The sequence below is a fragment of the Pipistrellus hanaki genome, assembly GCF_964339955.1.
Source record: "Pipistrellus hanaki genome assembly, chromosome: 3".
Taxonomy (NCBI): domain Eukaryota; kingdom Metazoa; phylum Chordata; class Mammalia; order Chiroptera; family Vespertilionidae; genus Pipistrellus; species Pipistrellus hanaki.
In genome coordinates, this window is record NC_140505.1 from 53,315,192 (window position 1) to 53,338,494 (window position 23,303).

Below are 23,303 nucleotides of genomic sequence, written 5' to 3' on the forward strand. Positions count from 1 at the left end.
AAATGCTGAATAATTTTATCTTTCCGCATTCATTATTTAGTATTCATGAAGTAATATTTTCACAGCACACATTTACACAAGAAATATTATCGTGGTGAATAATTACTAAATATGGTTTCAGTTGGGAGGCATATTACAAGATAATAGACCAGATGATGTTTGAAAACACTACATCTTGTGTGAGAAGCGGGTCTAGAGAACTTGCCTTTAGATAAAACATAATTTTAAACCCTTGCTTAGAAAACAAGTAGAAATTCCTTGCTCAAATATGGTTATAGTTTTATAAAAGGCGTGAGGCAAAAGTCTGACACAAGTAGGAAAGAATCAGGTTCAACCACAGGAAGAACCCAGGTTGTGTGTCTCATGGGTCAGGCAGCAGGTTCCACCTCAGGGCTTCCGCTTCTCAGAGAAGCTGGAAAATGTGTGGAGGGCAGATTTCCACGGAAACTCCTTTGAAGCTGCTGGGATTTCTTCAAAGTATTGTGAGGGTTAAAAGCCTCTTTTTTTTCCCCCCAAGTACCCACTGGAAGATTGGGACTGATTGAACCCAGATGGAACCAGAGCCCTTACCTTTTGCTCCCCACTCAGTTCTCTAGACAGAATTCTTAGTGCTCTAACTGTGGGTTGAAGTGGCTACATGTGGCATCTGGATGATGAGAAAACTATTGCTTTCCTTTTGGGTAATTAAGAGGTGGGAAGAAGCTCTTGGAGGCATTCAAAACAAAGCAAAACACAACTCCAACAATAACCCCAAATCAGGAGAAAAGGAAACAGTCACCCTGCTGACCTCAGAGTACCCTGTGAAAATCTATTCAGTGAGACTTTGCCATTTTGCCCCCTCTTGACCGGCTTTGACTATTTTTTTTAAAATATTTAAAAAATATATATTTTATTGATTTTTTACAGAGAGGAAGGGAGAAGGATAGAGAGTTAGAAACATTGATGAGAGAGAGTCATCGATCAGCTGCCTCCTGCACATCCCCTACTGGGGATGAGCCCGCAACCAAGGTACATGCCCTTGATCGAAATTGAACCTGGGACCTCTCAGTCTGTAGGCCGATGCTCTATCCACTAAGCCAAACCGGTCTCGGCCGGCTTTGACTTTTTTTTTTTTTTAATCTGTCTCTTTCATCTCTATTTTTAAGCAGGTTTCATATCCCTGAGTTGGTTATCTCTTATGTTGATATCAGTTGTTAGTGAGGGGAGCAAAAGGGGTTTGGGGGTTCCCCCCAAGCAGTGATTGATCCTCATTCCAGAAGCTAAAGGCAATTCCAGCCACCAGATGGATGTTTAGAGATGAGAGCCAAGGGTGATAGCCTGTAAGAGCTGGAGAAGCCCTATGGTAGGAACAGCCAGGGAAAGGGATCCGTGGGCCAGGCAAAGAAGCTGGGGGCTAACTTAGGTTCTTGTATATGTATTTCAAGGAGTCCTCCAGGTGAGGTGGACTGAGACTAGTGGAAGGGCTAGATGTGGGTTGAAATTAGACACATCTGAACACCTTGGGGTGTTCAAGGAGGGACAACCTAACTCAAGAACACTCTGTTTTAATGGCCAAAGATAGCAACAACCAAGGAGTCTTCTAGGCAAAGTTTTCCTCTGTAAGGTATCTTCTCTCTTAGATTATAATTTCTCATTCAAACACGATTCATGTATTTTATTCCAATATTCATTTATAGAGAAACTTTAACATTTCATCACATGATAATACCTTTATTACATAGCACCTACCGCCTGGTAATCCAGTAACTAGACCATATCTCCCATGTAGGACTGTGTGCTCCTAGGCGATGATCCATGTCCTATGTGTCTGTGATACTCCAGTGCCTGCAACAAACTGGGCCCTGAAATATTTGCTGAAATAAAACATTGCATGGATGTGAGGGTATAGTTGAAATTGAACTATATAACCAAGGAAAACCAAGACCTTGAATAAAGAGAGAAAGGAATGATAATATGCTGTGATATTTCACATGTCTTCTCCAAAATATATCATGATTTCACTTAACTTCCTTTACAAATATAAAGCCTTCTCTTGAACCACAATTGAATGTTCTTCTTTCATTTAAGATTAACTTGGAAATCTAATCACTGAATATTGAAGTGTAGTTGGAAAAGGTTGACAAGTTCTAGAAAAAAAGGTCCCAAAGTATTTATATAACAACTTTTCAAATATAAACACCAAATGTTTAGAAACAAAGTGTCCTGTAGGTGACGAAAAAGTGTATGTGACATTATAAGATTATCTTATAGTAGATGCCCAGTGCATGAAATTTGTGCACTGGGGGTGTGTGTCCCTCAGCCAAGCCTGCACCCTCTCACAGTCCAGGAGCCCTTGGAGGATGTCCTACTGATGGCTTAAGCCTGCTCCCCATGAGGAGTGCCTCTAAACCATAAGCAGGACATCCTTAGTACTGCTGTGGAGGCAAAAGAGGCTCCCGCCACCGCTGCTGTGCTTGCCAGCCTTGAGCCTGGCTTCTGGATGAGCAGTGTTCCCCCTGTGGGAGCACACTGACCACTAGAGGGCAACTCCTGCATTGAATGTTTATCCCCTGGTGGTCAGTGCACATCATAGTCTTAGCATATCATTAGCATATTACACTTTGATTGGTTGAACGGACAACCAAAGGACTGAACACTTAGCATATTAGGCTTTCATTTATTTCATTTTATTTCAGTATTGCTGTTCTCTCTCTCACACTCTTTCCCTCCCTCCCTCCCTCCCTCCCTCCCTCCTTTCCTCCCTTCCTCTCTTTATAAAATTAATAAACATATTCTTGGGTGAGGATAAAAAAACAAAAACAGAATAATCAAAATTAGGATTCTGATTGAAATTGCACTGAATAAATAATATTAATTGAATTCATTTTTGAAAAAATCTACTTTTTATAAATATGATTTGAATATTCATGTATTCTTAGAGTATACTTGTTTGCTCTCTTAAATGACATTCTAATGCTGATTTTTTCACTACTTATTTTTTAACAAGTAACTTTTATTATGAAAGGCACTTTAAATACAAATCATAAATACACAGGTCAATGAATTATCACAATACTATTATCAGCCTTTTAAATTCCTCCTATTCTGATGGGATGAAAGTGATACTGATTGATGATCTTAATTTGTATTTCCTTTATTACTATTGAGGTTGGACAGTTTTCATAATTTATTGACCATTTAGTTAGTCTTTTACTTATTATTCTTTTTGTGAAATGACTATTCAAGTCTATGGCATTGTCTCTTTAATGATGATTTGTAGTAGCTCTTTAGTCTGTGTATAAGTGCTTTGTTGGTTATAAGTATTACAAATGCCTTCTAATCCCATAATCTGTTTATTTATTTATGTATTTATTTTTGTATTAGAATCTTTTAAAAAATTTATCTATATTGTTTAGAGTATCACAGATGTTCCTTTTCCTTTCCCATTGAACACCTCCATCCCATTCCTGCCCCTCCCAAGCCTTCACCACACTATTGTCTGTGTCCATAAGCTATGCAAATATGCATATAAGTTCCCTGGTTAAACTCTCCTCTCTCCACCACTGCCTCTCCTCCAAGATTCCATAGTCTGTTCCATGCTTCTATGTCTCTGGTTCTATTTTGTTCATCATTTTATTTTGTTCATTAGATCTTACATATATGTGAGATGACGTGATATTTATTTTTCTCTGATTGGCTTATTTCACTTAGCATAATATTCTTCAGCTCCATCAATGCTGTCTCAAGGGGAAAAGAATCTTTATTTTTTATAGCTGCATAGTATTCCATTGTGTAAATGTACCACACTTTCTTATCCACTCATCTGCTATGGACTCTTGGGCTGTTTCCAGATCTTAGTTATTGTAAATTGTGCTGCATGAACATAGGGGTGCATACATTCTTCCTGATTGGTGTTTTTGGTTTCTTAGGATATATTCCAAGAAGTAGGATCACTGGGTCAAAGGGGAGTTCCATTTGTGATTTTTTAGGGAATTCCATACTGTTTTCCACAGTGATTGCACCAGTTTGCATTCACTTCAGCTGTGTATGAGGGTTCCCTTTTCTCCACATGCTCGCCAACACATATTGTTTGTTGATTTGTTGATGATAGTCATTCTGATAGGTGTCAGGTGATACCTCTGTGTTGCTAATTAGTGATTTTGAGCATTTTTTCATATGTCTCTTGGTCATCTCTATGTCCCCTTTGGAGAAGTGTTTATTTATGTTCTTTACCCATTTTTAAAATTAGATTGTTTGTCTTCCTTTTATTAAGATGTGTGAGTTCCTTATATATTTTGGACATTAACCCCTATCAGATGTATCATATGTACTCCTACTTAGTGAGCTCTCTTTTCACTTTGTTGATAGTTTATTTTGCTGTGGAGAAGATTTTGTATTGGAGTCTTTCAGTAGAGATTCTTAATTTCACTGCAATCTAATTTCTCAATAGCATTCCCTATCATTAGGACTTTTCATATTCAGTTGTAACAACTTCAATATCCTAAAGATATGCTAACATTTTTTTTCTAGAAACTTTGTTTGATATTTAAATCTTAAATACACCTAAAATAATTATTCTATATAATATGAAGTAGGGGTCTAGTTTCATTTATTCCAAATTGATATCCAATTGATGCAGAACAATTTATCGAAAGTCTCATATTCCCCTAAGTGCTTTGCAGTGTTATCTTTATCATAAATCATGAAGTATGTATAATTTTCTTCCTGGACTCTTTAATTAGTTGTATTGGTCTACTTGTTTATCCTTGAGGCAATACCATACTGTTTTAATTACTGCAGTTATATATCTGGTTGAGTAAGTACTCCCAACTTGTTCTATATTGGTTATTCTTGATCTTTTGTGTTTTAAGATGGCGTTTATATTACCAGCCTCTACCAAAAGCTGTAGAAATTTACACCCATAGACAAATTTTGAATTTATAAATAAATTTTGGCAGAATTGACATATTATTTATAACATCAAGTTTTCCAATTCATGAAAATGATCATATACCTCTATTTATTTAGATGTTATTTAATTTATCTCAGTAATATTTTATAACTTATTGATTCCTAGGCATTTAATATTGTGATGCTATTATAAATACAATTTAAAAATATTTATAATTATGTATCTATTATATAGAAACAAAATTGATTCTTATATACTGATTTTTGTATCTAGAACTCTTGCTTTATAACATTAACTGTGATAATTTTAATGTCATTTAAAAAGTTTACAATTATATCATTATAGAGGAAACATTTAGAAGAAAATTTGCTTCTACCTTTCATTATCTTCTCTTTTCATTGTCCTTTAAAAATATGTTGTCACCCTAGCCAGTTTTCTCAGTGGTTAGAGCATCATCCTGCAGACTAACGGGTTCTGGTTCTATTCTAGTTAAGGGCATGTACCTCAGTTGCAGGCTCGATCCCTGATTCTGGTTGGGGTGTAAGCAGAAGGCAACTAGTTGATGTGAGGTGTTTCTCTCACATTGATGTTTCTCTCTCTGTCTCCTTCCCTTACATTCTCTCTCTCTCAAAAAAAAAAATTCAATGGAAAAAAATATTCTGGTGAGGATTAACTAAAAATAAATATAGGTCATGTGATATACTTGACGTTATACCTTCTTTTTTGTTATTTATTTTTCTCCATTTCCCTACTTTTGTTGGCTTGCTAAAATTTTCTTCCCTTTTTATTTGCTTGTTAGTTTGGAAATTAGAGAATACTTTTAAGTTTTTATAAATGTATAAGCCCATGTAATCAGCAGCACAATAAAAATATAGAACATTTCTATCACCATAGAAAACTTTCTCACATATGTTTAAACTCAAATTCTTGACTCCTTGCCTCATGTGACCACTAAGTTTTTCTCTCTGTCACTATGGGTTAGTTTTGCATATTCTAAAATTTTATATGAATAGGCTCCTCTAGTATGTACTCTTTTGATTCTGGTTTAGTTTGTTTATCATAATAATTTTCAATTCAGTTATGTTGTTAACATATTAATAATGCATTCTATTTTATTATAGAGTAGTACCCCATTGTATGGATATGCTTGTTTATCCTTTAATCTTTTGATGGATATTTGGGTTGTTCTATCTTTTGGCTATTATAAAGTTTCTAAGAATAATTATGTCAGAGATTTTTATAAATACATTTTTATTTTTTTTGTTAAATATCTAAGAGTACAATGTGTGGGTCAAAATATTCTACAATATGATTATACCATTTTAAACTGCCATGAGTGATGTATAAGAGCTCCTCATGCTTCACATCCATACCAGCAGTTGGTACTATCAGTCTTTGTAATGTTAACATTTGTAGTGGGCTTATGGTAGGGTCTCATTGTTTTAATTAGTATTTCCATTATGAGTAACAATGTTGAGCATCCTTCTGTTTTTTTCTCCTCTTCCTCCTCCTCCTCCTCCTCCTCCTCCTCCTCCTCCTCCTCCTCCTCCTCCTCCTCCTCCTCCTCCTCCTTCTCTAGAGAGAGAGAGGAAGAGGGGAAAGAGAGAAAGCGAGAAACATCCCATCAGTGTAAGAGAGTGGCTTACAATATGCACCCCCACTGGGATCAAACCTGCAGTCTAGGTATGTGCCCTGACTGAGAATCAAACCCATGACCTTTCAGTGTATGGGATGATGCTCTAACCAACTGAGCCCCACTGGCTTAGGTATTCACCATGTTTTTTAAATTGGATTATACTTCTTTCTATTGAGTTGTAAGAGTTCTTTATATGTTATGGACATTAAGTCTTTTACCAGATGTACTATACATATTACAATTTTCCCCCTCATTTTTTGACTTGGCTTTTCCACTTTCTTGGTGTTTTTTTTTTTTTTTTTTTTTTAATGTATATTTATTGTTGAGAGTGTTACAGATTTCCCCTCTCTCCCCCCACCCACATTGATCCCCCATACTTTAGTGGTGGTTTTCTGCAGCAAACATTTAAAATGTTTCTAATATGCTATTAATTCCTTCCTTAAAAATTGTTTATTGCCATGGGTTCTCTTTTTGAAATCTTTGCCTCTTTCAGGGTCCCAAAGGATTGTTATCCTGTATGTTTTTCTAGAAGTATTATGGTTTTAAAGTTTATATTTAGGTTGATATCCATTTGGAGTTGATTTTTGTATGCAATATAAAGTAAGGGCAAAGTTATTATTTTATTTTAATATCCAGTTGTTCAGTGCCATTAGATGAAAACACAATTTTTTCTCCAAGTTATCTTGGTGACTTTATTAAAAATAACAAAATCCTACCCCCAAAAGAGTCCTTCCCCAGCCCCAAATTTAACAGATATATGTGGGTCTATATTTGGAATCTCTATTTTATATATAATGCCACTATCATTTTTTGACAACTGTAACTTTATATAATGTCTTAAAGTCAGATAATTTACATCTTCACACTTTGTTCTTCAAATTCAATATTGTTTTAGATATTTTTGGCTCTTTCTATTTTCATGTAATTTTTAGAATCAATTTGTCAATTCAAAAAAGTCTTATGGATCCTGGCAGGTGTTACTCAGTGGTTAGAATGTTGGCCTGTGCACTGAAGGGTTGTGAGTTAGATTCCAGTTAAGGGCACATACCTGAGTTGCAGGTTTGATCCCCAGTCCCTGTTAGGGCATGTGCAATAGGCAATCAATTGATGTTTCTTTCTCACATCAATGTTTCTCTCTCTCTCTCTCTCTCTTTCTCTTTCTCTCTCTCTCGCTCTTTTTCTCTGTCTCCCTTCCACTCTTGGTAAAAATCAAAGGAAAAAATATCCTTGGGTGAGGATTAAAAAAAAAGTCTCATTACATTTTTATTGCAATTGCATTGAATCTATAGATCAATTAGAGGAGAATTGACATCTTAATTTTAAATCAATCATTCCATGGACATGATATATGTCTGCACTTATTTAGGTCTTTGTTTTCTCAGCAACATTTTGTGGTTTTCAGTGAGGAGATCTTGTATATGTATTTGATATTTATTCTCAGTATTTCACTTTTTAATACTATTGTAAATGGTATTTAGTTTTATAAATTTTCCAGTTTATTAGAACATCAACATTGTTGTTAGTAGTCTAGAAAAATATGGTTGATTTTTTTACATTTACTTTATATACTGTGACTGTATTATATTCATTTATTAGTTCCCATAACTTATTTTTTAATTATGTAGGCTTTCCTATGTACAAAATTATGTCATCAATGAACACATGAAGTTTTATTTCTTCCTTTCTTGGAATGCCTTTTATTTTTTCTTGACTTATAGCCAAATTGGCTAGGTCTCATATAATATATAGGAATAGAGAGAGCAGATAGCATTGCCTTGTTCTCACTGTGTATCACTTGTAATTCATTTTTATTGTCTTTTATTTATGTATATATATTCTAATTTTTTATTGCAAGCATATTATTTCTTATCTAAGGAACCATAAAACACACACAAAGGAAATGCTGATCTCTGACTATTAAAACTAATATTCACAGATAAAAATGTTGTTTTTCAAGATTTAAACAGATAGAATCTTATGGTTTTCTTCCGTGAGATGAAATATGTGTATAGTTTTAAAATCTCAGATATTAGTATGGCTTTGGTTTTGTAGGCTGTGACTCTGACAGTAAAATGTATACAGATCATGGCAATGATGAAATCAGTTATTTTGGACCTCTAAGGATATATATCATTCACCCCACTATCAATTCAGCCATAGATATTCTTATTGGCTGCTAAGAGACTGAAACTTGTAGGTTGGTTTGCTCCACTGGTGGATTTGGGTGCCTGACTATATGCTCATGTTTTTAATTGCAGCTTTTTGCTACTGGATTTTTATATTTGGTAACTGGAATTCACACCTAAAAGTGTTTCTTAATATTTAAGTCAAACAGAATTTTTGTTGCAGTGAAATTATTTATTTTACAGCTATATCCTTTAACAACACTATCCTGAAAGATGGTAATACTTGGCATGATTTTGCTTATGAACCATGTATACGTATAACAGTGTTTTTGGCAATGACACACAACCTTATTGCAAATTGCCTTGCATATAATTTCCTTTGATTTGCACAAGTGGATTGCTGAAATTGGATTTTGATGCTTAAATTCTCTCTGTTTGTAGAACACCTACTACTAAAAATCACTTTTTATGCATGAACTTTTGCCTCAGTTTTCTCAAATTGCTGTTGCTCATTTATTTTACTTTTGTCTCACCTTCTGCTTCTTGGCATTTGTGGTTCCTTTCCAGTTCTTCTAAGACATAGAATGAAAGTTATAAGATATGTGAATATAGCTCTCATGCAATGTTAAATTTCCCAGTAAGTCAACACAAAGTAAGTGGGGGGAAAGGATTGTTACACGTTAACTACTTGTTTAATAATTTCTGCCTGTCTTCATTAGTTTGGCTTCTTAATTTTCATTAATCTCATCCTGATTTCATTAAGATTCTGACTATTTACTTACAGAGCTGCCTTATACTTTACACGAAGATGTTTTTCAGTGTACCTGCTATTTCTTAGGATGGCCTACTTCAAAGTGGTTCCAGCCCACTGTTTGAACACTATTTTTGGAGCCAGAAGGTTTGGGTTTTTATCCCTACTGTGCTTCTAACTAGTTGTGTGATCCTGTATAAAATACTAACCTTTCTGGGATCCAGTTTCCTCATTTTTTGGATGAGAAGATTGGTCTAGATAAACAATTTTCAACCTTTTTCCTCTCATGGTACACATAAATTAATTATTAAAATTCTGTGGCATACTAAAAATATGTTATATCTTTTTGCTGATCTGACACAAATAAAAGATATCATTTTGATTCACTCACATAGGACAGCTATTGTTATGTTGGCTGTTGTCATTAAAATGTTTTTCTTCTTTGATTAAGGTATTACATATGTGTCCTTATTGCCCATTGTCCCCCTATTGCCCCACTCATGCCCTCATCCCCCCTGTTGTCTGTGCATAAGAATTGTTTAAAACATGCACTACCTGACTATTTACTCAAGGGTTTGCTTTTAAATTGTGAACATATAACAGCATATAAGGCTGTTTTCATTTTTTAATTTGACGATTTAAAGGTGAACCCTTGACTAAATAGTCAGATAATACACCTTTTAAACAATTCTTATTTTGTACCAGTTGAAAATCGCTGGTCTAGATGTTCTCTGAGATCCTTCCAGTTCCAATATCTCAAGATTGTAAGTTAATTAAAGTTTCTCATTGGAAATTTCAGTCTCCAAATGGACTCTTACAATTGAAAATTATATGTGGTTATTTGGTTTCTATGTCAATATTTTTTCTGCATGGGTACGTCACACAAATTATGTCAAATGAATAATTTTAAAGAATACAAAGTCAGTACAAGTATAGTATCAGCCAGTATGATAGATGAAAAATGATGCATATGTCATTAAAGGAGAAAGAAATTCATTCAGTTATAGTAAGTCATTGCCATTGTATTTTTTTGTCTACCAAGAGCAAAACAAAAACGATTTTGTCACATTACTGATTCCCAGATGGGAATGTTTTGCAATGTGCATTCTGAAACTGCAGAAGATTCTGACAAATCTTTCAATAGTCTTTTCTTGATTCAAGAGATTATTTCCTTAGAGACAATAGCCCCAGCATCTACTAGAAATCCTAGTCTTGTATTTTAGGAGCAAGTTTTATACATGTTGAGTTATTGAGCTGTCACTGCTCCAGCCAGTGTAGCAAGCAGAATTATGATAGAGAAAAAGTGTTGATATCCTTTTAGCTTCTTACCTCTTATATAAGAAGCCTTCAAATGAAGTATTCCTAAGGGCTTCCTGGAGTTTGGATTGCTAGGTATAGGATGCCACAACCAACAATGGTTGAAACTTCAACTCCTTTGGTAAGGTTGGCATCTATTTTCAGCCTGCTCATATGACTCCTTTACTACCTTTCTATATTCAATTTTAACAGAAATCAGATCACTTTAGCAGGCAGCGCTCACTGCATTATTTATTATTGTCTGATAATAGCTATCAGCCATTTATCTCAACTAAGTTCCAGGTACTATAGTATGTACCCTAGTATCCAACATCATTAACTCTAACAACTATTAGAAGAGTATTGCCCTTGCTGGGACATGCATGCTAAAAATCAGCATGGTTGAGTAGTCTGCCCAAGACTACATAGTAAGAGGAGGAGTTGGAGGAAGATCTAGAATCTGAGACTACAAGGCCTTGCTCTTTCATTGGTCTTAGGCATGGTGTAAAACACAGTGCTGTTTAAATATCTTCATTCTGAGTAAGGAATTTGTCCATTATACTTATTGTATTAGGTTGGTTATAGATTAATATATGCATCTTCTTTCTCCACTGATATTGTATTCTATTAGAGTTATTTGCATCATGGTTTTATTTCCTTCTATTAGGCCCACCTCTTGCAAATAAGGCCCACAACTTCTCTTGATAATTACATAGACATACAGGATAAGGCATTTAGGTGAATTTACTCTTATCTTCAGCTTTGGATTCTTTCCTTAAAAATTTTAGCCTATAATTCTTGGCTATAATCATAATTACAGAATCATAAAATAAGGATCCCCTTTTGAGATTATATGAGAGTAACCCTTCACTTCACAGAAGAGAAAAATAAGGCCCCCAAAATGTTGAATATTGCCCATGCTAATGCTCCTTGGGAAAGTTTTTCAGTCGTTTAAATTGCTAAAAGAAAGAAAGGACCTATGGTTAGGTCTATATAATGATATATAATCCATTAATTTAGTTAAATATAAACTCTACCAATCTACACTCTTTTGTAGTCAACTCTTTTGTTTGTCCTCTGTTTTTATGGATAAGGTGTTCTTGTGCCTACCAAGGGGTCAAACTCCTCATTTTTGTGTGTGTGCTCTGAATCATAATTTCTCTTAACTTTTAAAGGTTTTAGCTATGACAATTTCCCCCTCTCTGACAATGGGACAAAAGAATAAAAGGTAAGGGTCAACCAGAAGTAGACTGAAAATGTGTTTATATTCAAATTAATAAACTGAAGACAGACAAAATAGAAAACAAAAGAATCTTCATAAAAAAGATGTCAAATAGCCTATAACACGAACAGTGTTCAACTTCATTGGCAATAAAGTAAAATCACAGAGTTCCATTACTCAACCAAAAAAGATATAATTAAGAAGACTGAAAATACCAGATGTTGGTGAGGATGTGGAGCAATTGGAACTCCCATATGTTTGGTGAGACTGCAAATTGATACAATAAACTTTGGGACACAGTTTGGCATGATTATACAGAGTTAAAATTAAGCAACTTCAAAAGAAATGCATGGGCCTCTGTGCTAAGAAACACATACAAGAATAATCAATATTATTTGTTATTTCCAATGTTTCTTCTGCTCCTTTCTCTATTTATTTGTCTTCTGGTATTCTTTTCAATCATGTATATGTTATCCTTTTCATATTGTCCTGTAGTCCCTGCATGTTCTGTTCTTTTTATTTTTTTAATTATTCTCCCTTCAAATTTCAGTTGAGAAGTTTTTTCGAAGTCTCTTGAAACTCATTGATTCTTTCACTGTCTATGTCCAGTCTACTGATGGATCCAGTGAAGGAATCCTTAATTTCTGTTGTAGTGGTTTTGACTTAAAGCATTTCCTTTTATTCTTTTAGAGTTTCAACTTCTCTGTGTATATTACCCATTTGTTTTTGCATATTATATACTTTTTATGTTAGAGGCCTTGACATGTATCAATAGTTATTTATATTCCCTATCTGATTATTTCCAACATCTAAGTCATATCTAAGTCTGGTTCTGATTATTGCTTTGTATCTTCAGATGTATTTTTTTCTTGTCTTTTTCTATGACCTGTAATTGTTTTGTAGTAAGTTAGACATGTAGTGGCTAATAGGACCTAATGGGCCTTAGTGTGAGAATCTATGTTAATCTGGCTAGGACTTGAATATGGGCAGTGTTTAATGCTTGCTTTAGCTAGAGTTGATAGAGGCTTCAATTTCCAGCAATAGCTTTGATTTTGTCTCTTCTTTTTACTTTGGGCTTCTCTAATAACTCCTTCTTAAAAAGAGTCTATGTCTTGCAAATCTTTCAGTTGTAATCTACCATTATCATCCTGAAGCTTTTGATCTGGTAGTAAGATGTGGGAAAGGGAAAGTGTTTTATAATATCCTGAATAAATCTTAGAGTTTTAGAGGACCTGTCACTTCGGGCTGTGACCTTCACAAGTGTTTCTGCAGTGGTATAACTTTTTTCCTCCTCAGCCTCCTACTCCCTCCCCCAGCTGCAACATTCTCAACCTATGAAGCTCTGATTTATATTGACTATTTTTTTTTCTTCTCAGTAGGATGAGACAGAAAGCTATAGGGGGCTGGAGTTTGTATGAATTCTCTTCCCCTAGCCAGGAGAAGGCTCTGGTAATGTTCTTTCCCCTGGAGAGCATGCCTTTGTCACAGACAAGGCTCTGGGCATATTTCACTATGATTGCCCTTTTCCTCCTTCCTGCCAGAGTTACCAGAGGATCTTTCTAGGATCTTCACCATGAAACACTGGTGATGCTGGTGATATTCCAGAAGGAACAAGAGGCGGAGGGGAAAGAAGTTTGGCACTCTCAGGCTAATCCACTTACTTAGTCTCCACCAACTTGTCAACATTACTACTTAACTCTTCACCAGTTTATGGTAATAGTAGCTTCTGTTCCAGATAAGCACATGTCAGCTCTGACTTTTTTGGGTGTTCCTGTTCTCCCAGATTTTAGAATGGTGTTTTGCTCCACAACCTCAGTCTTCTGGTGGCTTCAAGAAAAGTTGTTGATTTTTGGTTTTTAATATGTAAGGATGGGAGTGACAACTTCTAAGTTTTTTACTTGTAGGATCTGAAACTAGAAACTCCCTATATTATTGATATTTGTAATAGCCAAAAAACAAGGAACCTTCACAGAAGATTAATAAATACAATGAAATGATACGCAGCAATAAAAATATGCACATAACAGATCATTCCATGATTATTATATTGAGCAAGAATAGAAAAAGAAGGAAAAAAATCACAAAAGAAAAATTTTGGAATAGAAGTAGAGTACAGATAGCAGGTACCATTGGGGAGAAGAGAAGAAGTAGTATTGGGAGAGATTATGAGGAGTATGTTCTATTTCTTGAACTTGGTAGTGGTTATGTAGGTGTTCACTTGGTGATATTTGTTGGGGTGCAGTTTTCTGTTAGAGTGTTATGTTCCAGATGAAAAAAATGTCTGAAAAAAGTGACTGCCAGAACTTTTGGTCATATACATTTTCTAAATATCTAAAGATTATTAGGGAGATAGTTTTACTTAAACACTTTAAACTGGTTCTGAGAAGGAAAACCGCTATTTTGTAAAAAAAAACAAACTGTTGTTTGGAATTTTCTGCTGTTTTTCTTAGATAAAATGTTGCTTTCTAGTCTGCTTTAGCCTGTTTGAAGAATGATGAAAATAAACTTAGCTGTATGACCTTGTAGGCCGGAGACTAGATATGCCCATAATCTTAATGCCATGCCAGGTGCATTTTTTAATTGGATAGAATTGTATTGTTTTCAAGGCTAGCATCGAGATAACCACTAAATGCACATAGGGCTGGCTCTTTAATAAAAAGGGAAGTTCTGCTTGTAGCTTTGCTTAGAATTTGAAATCATTTTCTCTAAGCCCATCGCGCGATGAATAAACTAAGTCTCTCCAAACTCTCCTTCTGCATTGTTTGATTGTTCGGGAACTCTGTAACAGTTCAAAGGTAACTTGACTTTTACACCTAAAATCAAAGTCATGCTTCTATTAAGAGAACAAGTTATTTAATATATACATATATCTTAAATTTAATACTTGAGTTGAAACTGTGTAATAGATTTGGAGTCCATTTCAGGGTGTAAAACATGGAAGATAACAACATAAAACATAAGTAAATCTTCCATAACCTTTGATGATGGGAATGGTTTTAAGGAAACTGCCTTTGTACTCCCATGATGTACCTCATTATTCATCATTCTTGCTACAATGATAGCTCTGCGGGCTAAGGAACATTGCTAGTTACTTATACCCTCAAACAGGGGTCCTCAAACTTTTTAAAGTGGGGGCCAGATCCCGGTCCCTCAGAGAGCTGGAGGGCCGGACTATATGAACTACTAATTCCTACTGTAACACCTCGGCTACGCTCACTGCCCAAAAAACCTGGCAGGCCGGATCAGACTCCTCTGCGGGCCGCATGTGGCCCGCGGGCCATAGTTTGAAGACCCCTGCAAAAGTGGCATATATCACCCCCTCTTCTGGTGTCTTTACCACTCTTTAGCTTCTCATCCCCTTCTACTCTCACATTACCTTTATTCATTTGCTTTTCATTACCCGTGGCTTCTACCCACTCAGGACTCCTGTGTCATGACTGTTGATTATTACTTCTTCCCTGTGTAACCCCTTCAGTTTCTGCTTCTGCCTTCAGTGTGCTCCGCATTCTGAGTCCGTGGAAAGAAGTGCTCAGAGTCCATGGTCTTGCACCAGTATGGAGTAGTTGTGTTTGGCAGGTTTCCTCTAGCTTGTTGAGAAAGGCTTTCGGGTCAGAGGCTGATCCCTGGGCCTTGAGCCCACAGTAATTTATCATCATGAATGGAAAGTGTAGCTCTCAGAGTACGATGCATTGGTTCACATTGGGAAAATGTTTAGCAAGGACTGTCATGTAGAACAAAGAGAAGGCCGTATTGTTAAGTACTAAGAAAGGAGCACAATATGGGAAATGACAGGACAGAGTATCTGGAGATCAAGAAGGACCTCAAAAGTCCCAGTTTTCTCAGAAAATGGAAGTCCTAGTTTTCTTAGAAAAAAAGCCTGCATTATTCACTCCAGGGACTTAAGCGGCTTCAGGGAAATAGCTCATCCTTCTTTGATAGGTAGGACAGAAGCCCAGAAGGGCTGGGAATTTGGGAGACAATGCTCAGACGTTAGTATTGTGTTCTAGACAAGTAGGGCTAATAAGAGCACATTGCTTTGACTAAAACATTGCATTTGCATGTGCAGCAGCTGTGCACCTTGTACACCATTTAAGAGGAAGTAATTTCCTAATGCACCAGCTGTAGACATGTTACTCTTGTGTAATCCAGAAACAACATTAAAACTTTATTCGCAAAGCTACTTTGGGCACCTTGGAGCTATTAAAACTCTTCCTGGCACTGGAATTACATATTACATAGGTGCCTTTCCAATTTCTGGTGATGGCTCCTGACAAATAATTTGGGAACCTTTTCCATATTTATAATTAGAGTTTGCTCAGAGGGAGTAAAAGCCACAGTTCAGTTGACCAAAAGGAAGTACCTTTATTTATTATTATGTAGTGAAGGTTGACATTATTAAATTATTGTTTCATTTATTGATTTTACATAGATAATTGTCCAGATTTTAGCTTCTCTGTAAGTGAAATGGGAACCAATCCTATAGTAAAATTCCATATAGGTAATGATTTTGACAGAGAAATGACATTAACAAATATATGTTTCTTTAAAATACAGGAGAAACATCTGAAATGTTACATATTAGTCAATTTTGTCAGCTTCATTTTCATTGAGAACACAGGCATTCTTGAACTAGAAAAGTTAATGTAACTTCTAGAGATTTGATAATGGGATGGAAATTTTTGTTACTTTATATATGGCCTATGAGGCATTTTGACACTACTCTTACTGATGAGTACTAGGATAGTATACCACAGTAATGTAAATGTAAATTTTTTTTTTTTAGTCAGTAATATAAAACATATATTGTTATTTCTTAGAGTTTGCTAATGAGTCATATAAATTTAGTCAGAAATCTAGATTTAATTGGCATACTTCAAATTGCTGGTGTTCCTTATTTGAAAGGTTATTTTCTGGGTATGAAATAAGATAAAAAAAAAAGCAACAAGGTTGCCTGGCCAGCATGGCTCAATGGTTGAGCATCAATCTATGAACCAGGAAGTCATGGTTTGATTCCCAGTAAGGACACATGTCCGGGTTGTAGGCTCAATCCCAATGTGGGCATGCAGATGGCAGCTGATTAATATTTCTCTCTCATCATTGCTATTTATCTTTCTCTCTTTTTCTCTAAAATCAATAAAAACATATTTTTAAAAAGTAACAAGGTTGACATGCCTATTTATTTAAAGGAATTTGAGTAATATGTGTAAGAACTGAGTATTTTCCTGGTAAGTTATTAGTGTCTGTTCTGCATCAAAGAACAGAATTTCAATCAACAGTCTCTTTTTCCTCTTACCTTTTTAAAATGACTACTCATGTGCTATGACTAACTACAGGACACATTAAGCTGTTGTTCAATATTTTTCCTGAATTTGGCAGCACACATTCAAAGTATACAGTATTTATTTGAAAGATTTGTACTGACTCATCAGTCTGGCCATAAAAGACTGAATAGAAAATTGCAATAAGCAATAACCAAAAAGGAACAACTAGGTTCAACCCTGCTACTTGATGGGGAATAACATATACAAGGTGTCCCAAAAAATGTATACACACTTAAACAGCTGGTAGTTCAATTTTGAAAATGAAATGTATTTTAATAAACACTGCCTTTATATTATTCAAAGCATGTGTATACATTATTTGGGACACCCTATAGCTTATGAGTGTCCTTCAAGGTCTTTGGTGTGTTTAGTTTTGGAGTTAGGAGTCACAGGCTTGAGGAGTGTGGAGAAGATTCTGTATAGCAATGTCAGCGATTCAGACAACTGGTGAGCAGCAGTCAGGTTAACTACCCCTTACCTTATAATAAAACCATATCAATGGAATTGGGTGGGGCGGAGGGACGTTTTCTGGGTAGTAGGTTTTCTTCCTACCGACACCCAATCTGTGCATTTTTAAAAATTTCCTGGAATTAGCTATGTCATTTTCAAATCAATTTATCAATAGAATTAAACATCCTACAGGAAACCACAACAGTGTCTTAGAAGCGGGATGTCCCTTTCAGGTCTGGGACCCATACACTCAGCCAAAATCAGGTCTGCTCCCCAGACCAGGCTATATAGGCAGCAGCTGTGGTTATTCCTCATCAGAAAAATCATGGAGCAGTTTTTCTTGAGACCAAGCAGGGCTTGGTGTCACTGGCAGCATAATTCTGGAGAAATAAAACTTAAAGCATAAATACTTTTGGAAAACAGTCTGTAGCCATACATAATGAACCATAGAAGAACAATCATTTCTTTCTAAGGAGGACACACATTTTTAAAATTTTATTTCTTTTAGTTCAGCAATTAGGTTACCTATATAAGAAATTTCTATTTTAATTTACAAGTTTAGTAGTTAAAAACGATGTAGAATATCAAGCTATAAATAAACTCTACTGTTCTAGGTAAAAAGAGAAATGTATGGACTGAAAATGATCCATCTAAAGAAAAATTTTTCTAACATATTTTTATTTGTTTCAGAGAGGGAGAGAGAGAAAGAGATAGAAACATCAATAATGAGAGAGAATCATTGATCAACTGTATCCTGTATGCCCCACACAGAGGATTGAGCCCACAACCTAGCCATGTGCCTTGACCAGGAATTGATTCATGACCTCTTGGTTCATAGGTCAATGCTCAACCACTGAGCTATGTTGGCTGGGCTAAAAGAAGTTTTATAGTTGAGCTATTTATTGAGGATCCTCTGGACTCCTACTTTTGATCTTCTTGGGAAGAATTTTTTACTGGTATTTTTTCACACAGTTTCCTTCCCACAGGAAACTCTTCTTATCCTTGATACCTACCCAGTGAAGTGAATGTTCCCTTCTGCTCCTCATGGTTGACGTTCTATTTTTCCACTGTGATTGAACTTATGGACAGTTTCCAACACTATAATATTTTGCTGATATTTAATAATTCCATATTTATTAGTTTTGCTTACTAAATTAAACTTGGTGACTTGAAAATTCTTTGAAATTTGAAAAATGTCCTTTAAATAGAGCTCACCAAGGTACTAAGATTCGCCAATAAAATGATTGGTAGAATATGACATCGATAAATTGGTAAACCATGACTTGCAGCAACTAGCACACCTATTGGGCCTATGTTGGTAACTATATGGTCAATTGGTAAATTGTAAAAATTTTGGTATTTTTAACACTTTTCAAATATGACTCATTAATTGACTTGAAAATTAAAAATATTTTCCTGTTATCATAGTAGTTTCTCTTGTTTTAATATGGAAAAAAAGAGAAAAAAAAAACCCAAATAATTCAATCTAACATTACTTGAAAGGCTCTATGGAGAGGGTCAAAATATTCTATGATACTAAATAAAATAATTGATAACAGGTGGTCAGTTGAGGTTTACCAGCTGTGATCATGAAGACAAAGAGAACTTTCATGATCATGGTCAGGGACTTGAACATATTTTTGATGTGAATAGCAGCTTTGTAAGGATAAGAAATAAGAATACAATAGAATACTGTATCAGCAGAATAATATCAAATGCTGGGAAAATGAAAAAGTAGAGTCATTTTTTTTTTTAAATTTAAAATAGTACCTGACATTTCTTACAGTAAATCCTTACTTTATTCCCCACTTTTTTTCTCATAGATGTAAGAATTTACATAATTAAAGAAACGAAAACCTTTTTTTTTTTTTACTAATTAGGAGATGATTGATGATCAGAGTTAAGGAAAAATTATTCGTTCTTACAGTAAAAACATGTATTGTTCATATTAGTTATTCCGTAATGTTTCTTTGGAAAGAATGAATTGCTTTATTTATAAACTTATTTTAATCCAATATTTACTTTTTGAAACCATATTTGATACAATTAGGCTAAGGATTAAACTTGATATATACTTGATTTCCCCAGTTATATAATCATAGAGTTGGCAGAGATTAAAAGTGCCTTAAGCTAATCAGACAGATAAATGTTGACTCTATGTTTTTAATATTAGGGGTGCCCATAGGATTTTGGTGGATTTCTAGTACAGTAACTCCTCACTTAACATCATTGATAGGTTCTGTGTAACGTTGTTGGTAGGTTTTGTGACTTTAAGTGAAACGAGTATAAAGAAGCCAATTTTACCATAGGCATATTGATAAAAACAAGAGTTAAGTTTCTATGGCATCTCAGCAATGTTATAATGAAATGACATAATGAATGAAATGTTATAATGAATGCAACAGTTATTTGAGGACCTGCTGTATTTGATAAAAACTTCAGTTTTCAGGTTAGTGATATTTATGTTGGGACTATCCATGAATTTTATATTCTTTTCTCCTACCTATTGTTGTAGGGAAAAGTCAAAAGGAAAGGTGCCTGTACATTTTTTCCTACTTAAGGTAGTGCCCTATTTCTCCCTTTCCATGTATTGCCACACTTATTCAAAGAAGATTAATATATTGTGCCATATATGTATTGCTCTCTGATTCCTTGAAATCTTATAATTGAGTAATAAATAACAGCACCAAATTTTCACATAGTTTGTGTCAGGCAGTGGTCTCAGCACTTTAAACATGTTCACCCATGTGATTCTCACATCATCCCTTTAAAGTAGGTGCTATCATCATTTCCATTTTACAGGTTCACATGTGGAGGCAGAGAGAGAATAAATAACCTGCCCCAGTCACAGAGCTAGCAAAATTTCAGCTGCGGTGCAGAGCTAGGCAGTCCCATTCCTGAGTTAACTAGGCTGCCCCTCACTCAAGGTTTACTTGCTTTTTAATGACCATATCTAACAATGTCCCCTGTTGCTTCATTGCTTAGCATCTTGGTATTACTTGACACTGTTGATTCTCCCTTGGCTTCTGTGACCACAAAGACATCTGGTTGTCCTACTTGTCTGCTTTCTTTTCTCTCTCTCTCTCTCTCTCTCTCTCTCTCTCTCTCTCTCTCTCTCTCTATTTTATTTTTATTTACTGCTTACATTTTTGTGCCCTAATTTTATATATTTACCAAGGCACTGTCTTCATTTTTCTTATTTATTTGTTTTCACCCTACTATTATTCTTTTGGAAATCTCTTAATCTGCTGTGTTTTAATAATTCTCATGTATCTATGCCATTCCCAACTTCCGCTTGAATTACTTGCTACATATTGCTCTCTTCCAAAAGGTTTCATAGGTACTTTAAAGACAACAGGCCCCACATTTATTAGCTCTATTCCCCGCTCCCACATTTTACCCTCACTCTGTGTCTGCGCCTCAGTTCACTTACTGGCACTTCTTTTCTTCCATTCATCTGGACTAGGCACCATCAAAGTTTTCCTCAAAAGCTCTCTTTCCCTTACTTCCTGGCTATAGTCAGTGTTACGGAGCAAGTCCCCAAGAGATGGACCACCGAAGCCAATTTGATTAAGCCAGCAAGAATTTATTACAGATTCGAATCTGGGCTCAAACCATGGCTGACGCAGCAGCTGGCAAACACCCAGGTAAGAGCCCTGATGGAGGGGCAGTCCCTCCAGAGCGCTCACACAAAAACACAGACAAACACACACCTACTGCAGCCAGTCATGCTCTCCGGATCAGGGTCCCTCATGGTCCTGGCTGGGGATCCCAGACGAATTCATGATCTCCAAGGACCACCAGGGAGCCGAGTCCGATGCAATAAACAAAAGAGCCTTTTCCATGCTAGCATGGGCTCTGTCCCACTCACGCCGGGAGCATGGCGGAAGAGAGCGAATTTCGCCCAGTCCAGGGGTTTTACTCAGGTCCGTGGTGATGTCACTGCCTTGGCTAACCCTGATTGGCCCCTCAGGACAAAGAACTGGCCGTCCTTATCTGTTCCTAAATCCTAAAGACTAAATTCTAAAGACTGGGGACAGCCTGCAGGGTTCCCAATCACACCCTGCTGGACATTGGAATGTGGCCCTATCTTGCCCATAATACAAAAGTAGAACTAAAGGTTATCTATAGTTTCTACCCCTGAAGCTACTGAGTCAGTGGGAGTCAATCTCCTGAAACTACCCTATTGTTTAAGCAAGTAATCGAAGGTCGAAGTCAGATAGCAAGGTTAAAATTCAAACAGCAGTTTTTACCCAAGTATGATTGCTACCATATTTCAGTCAGTCATAAAGAATTCTAGACAGAAAGGACACTATGAGGAAAGGATAGAAATATGTATGTTCCTGACATATTAGGGGAATGATGAGTAGCCTAGAGGGTCAAAGGAATAAAGAGCAAAGCAAAGAAAGAAGAGATTAGAAGAGGTTGATTGAGTAGTTTGCTGACCTTTGAAGGGAAGTATCCTTGAGGTCAAAATGTGTCTCTTCATCAATAGGCTTCTCTTCTTTAGAGTACCCTGGCCTCGGGGAGATAGTGAAGTCAGATCTTATCTTCATTCCTGCAGCTCTATGACCTTGGCGTTTCCAGTACAGCAAGTCCTCACTTAACATTGTGATAGGTTCTTGGAAACTGCGACTTTAAGCAAAACAATGTGCAATAAAATCAATTTTACTATAGGCTAATTATAGAAACAAGAGTTAAGTCGGCTACAGCATATTTCTAGTCACAAAAACATCACCAAACTTCTAAATAAAGACCCAAAACACTTGTAATATGAAACACTGAAATAAATGTGAACTATATATACATTGAAGAAAAATCAATGAAAACAAGTAAGATAATTATTTTCCAACCCACTAATTCAAGTTCAGTGTCATGGGTGGCTGGAGCCTACCTATCCTGGCAGCTCAGGGCACAAGGCAGGAACCCACCCTTGTCAGGAAGTCCTTGTGAAACCAGAAACAATGGGCCCAAGGCCGCCTGTCACTACTTAGGCCAAATTAAGCAGAGACAAGGCTGAATAATATATGAGTGGAGTGTTTATCCAATAATGCGGGTGGTATGGGGAGAGCAGTTGGTTACCCTGGAAATTTTGCTCTGACCCTCTTCGCCAATTGGCTGATTATTTAGGCACCAGGAAGAAGATAACTACATGCAGCTGTGAGCTGCAATTGTAACAGGGAAAGGGGAGGGGAGGGTGTTCAGTGTGGCCTTCAAAAGCTCAAAGTCCAGTAACAAGGTGGCTAATCTATGATGTTACAAACAGCTCAGCCTGTTCCTTGGGCCTGAGAATGCTCTGCGTTCCCGAGGCAAACTCCCAGAAGAGGTCAGGGTCCAGGCACAGCAACCCAATCAAAGCGTGTCCTGTCCTTGGTTTGTTCTCAAAATGTATTTCTTTTCTGAGTAGCGGACCCATTGAAGCATCTTATCATTTTACAGCCTTGTTTCACTTCCAGTTTCCCAAAGTCTGTAAGAAAACCTCTTATCTATAGTTAGTAAGGTGAATAATTATTAGACAGCTGTGGCTCTATGCTTATTATGTGCCCTTCCCCACTATCACTTCCACTGCAAGTGCACTCACACCCACCCACACTCACCCAGATGGCACAA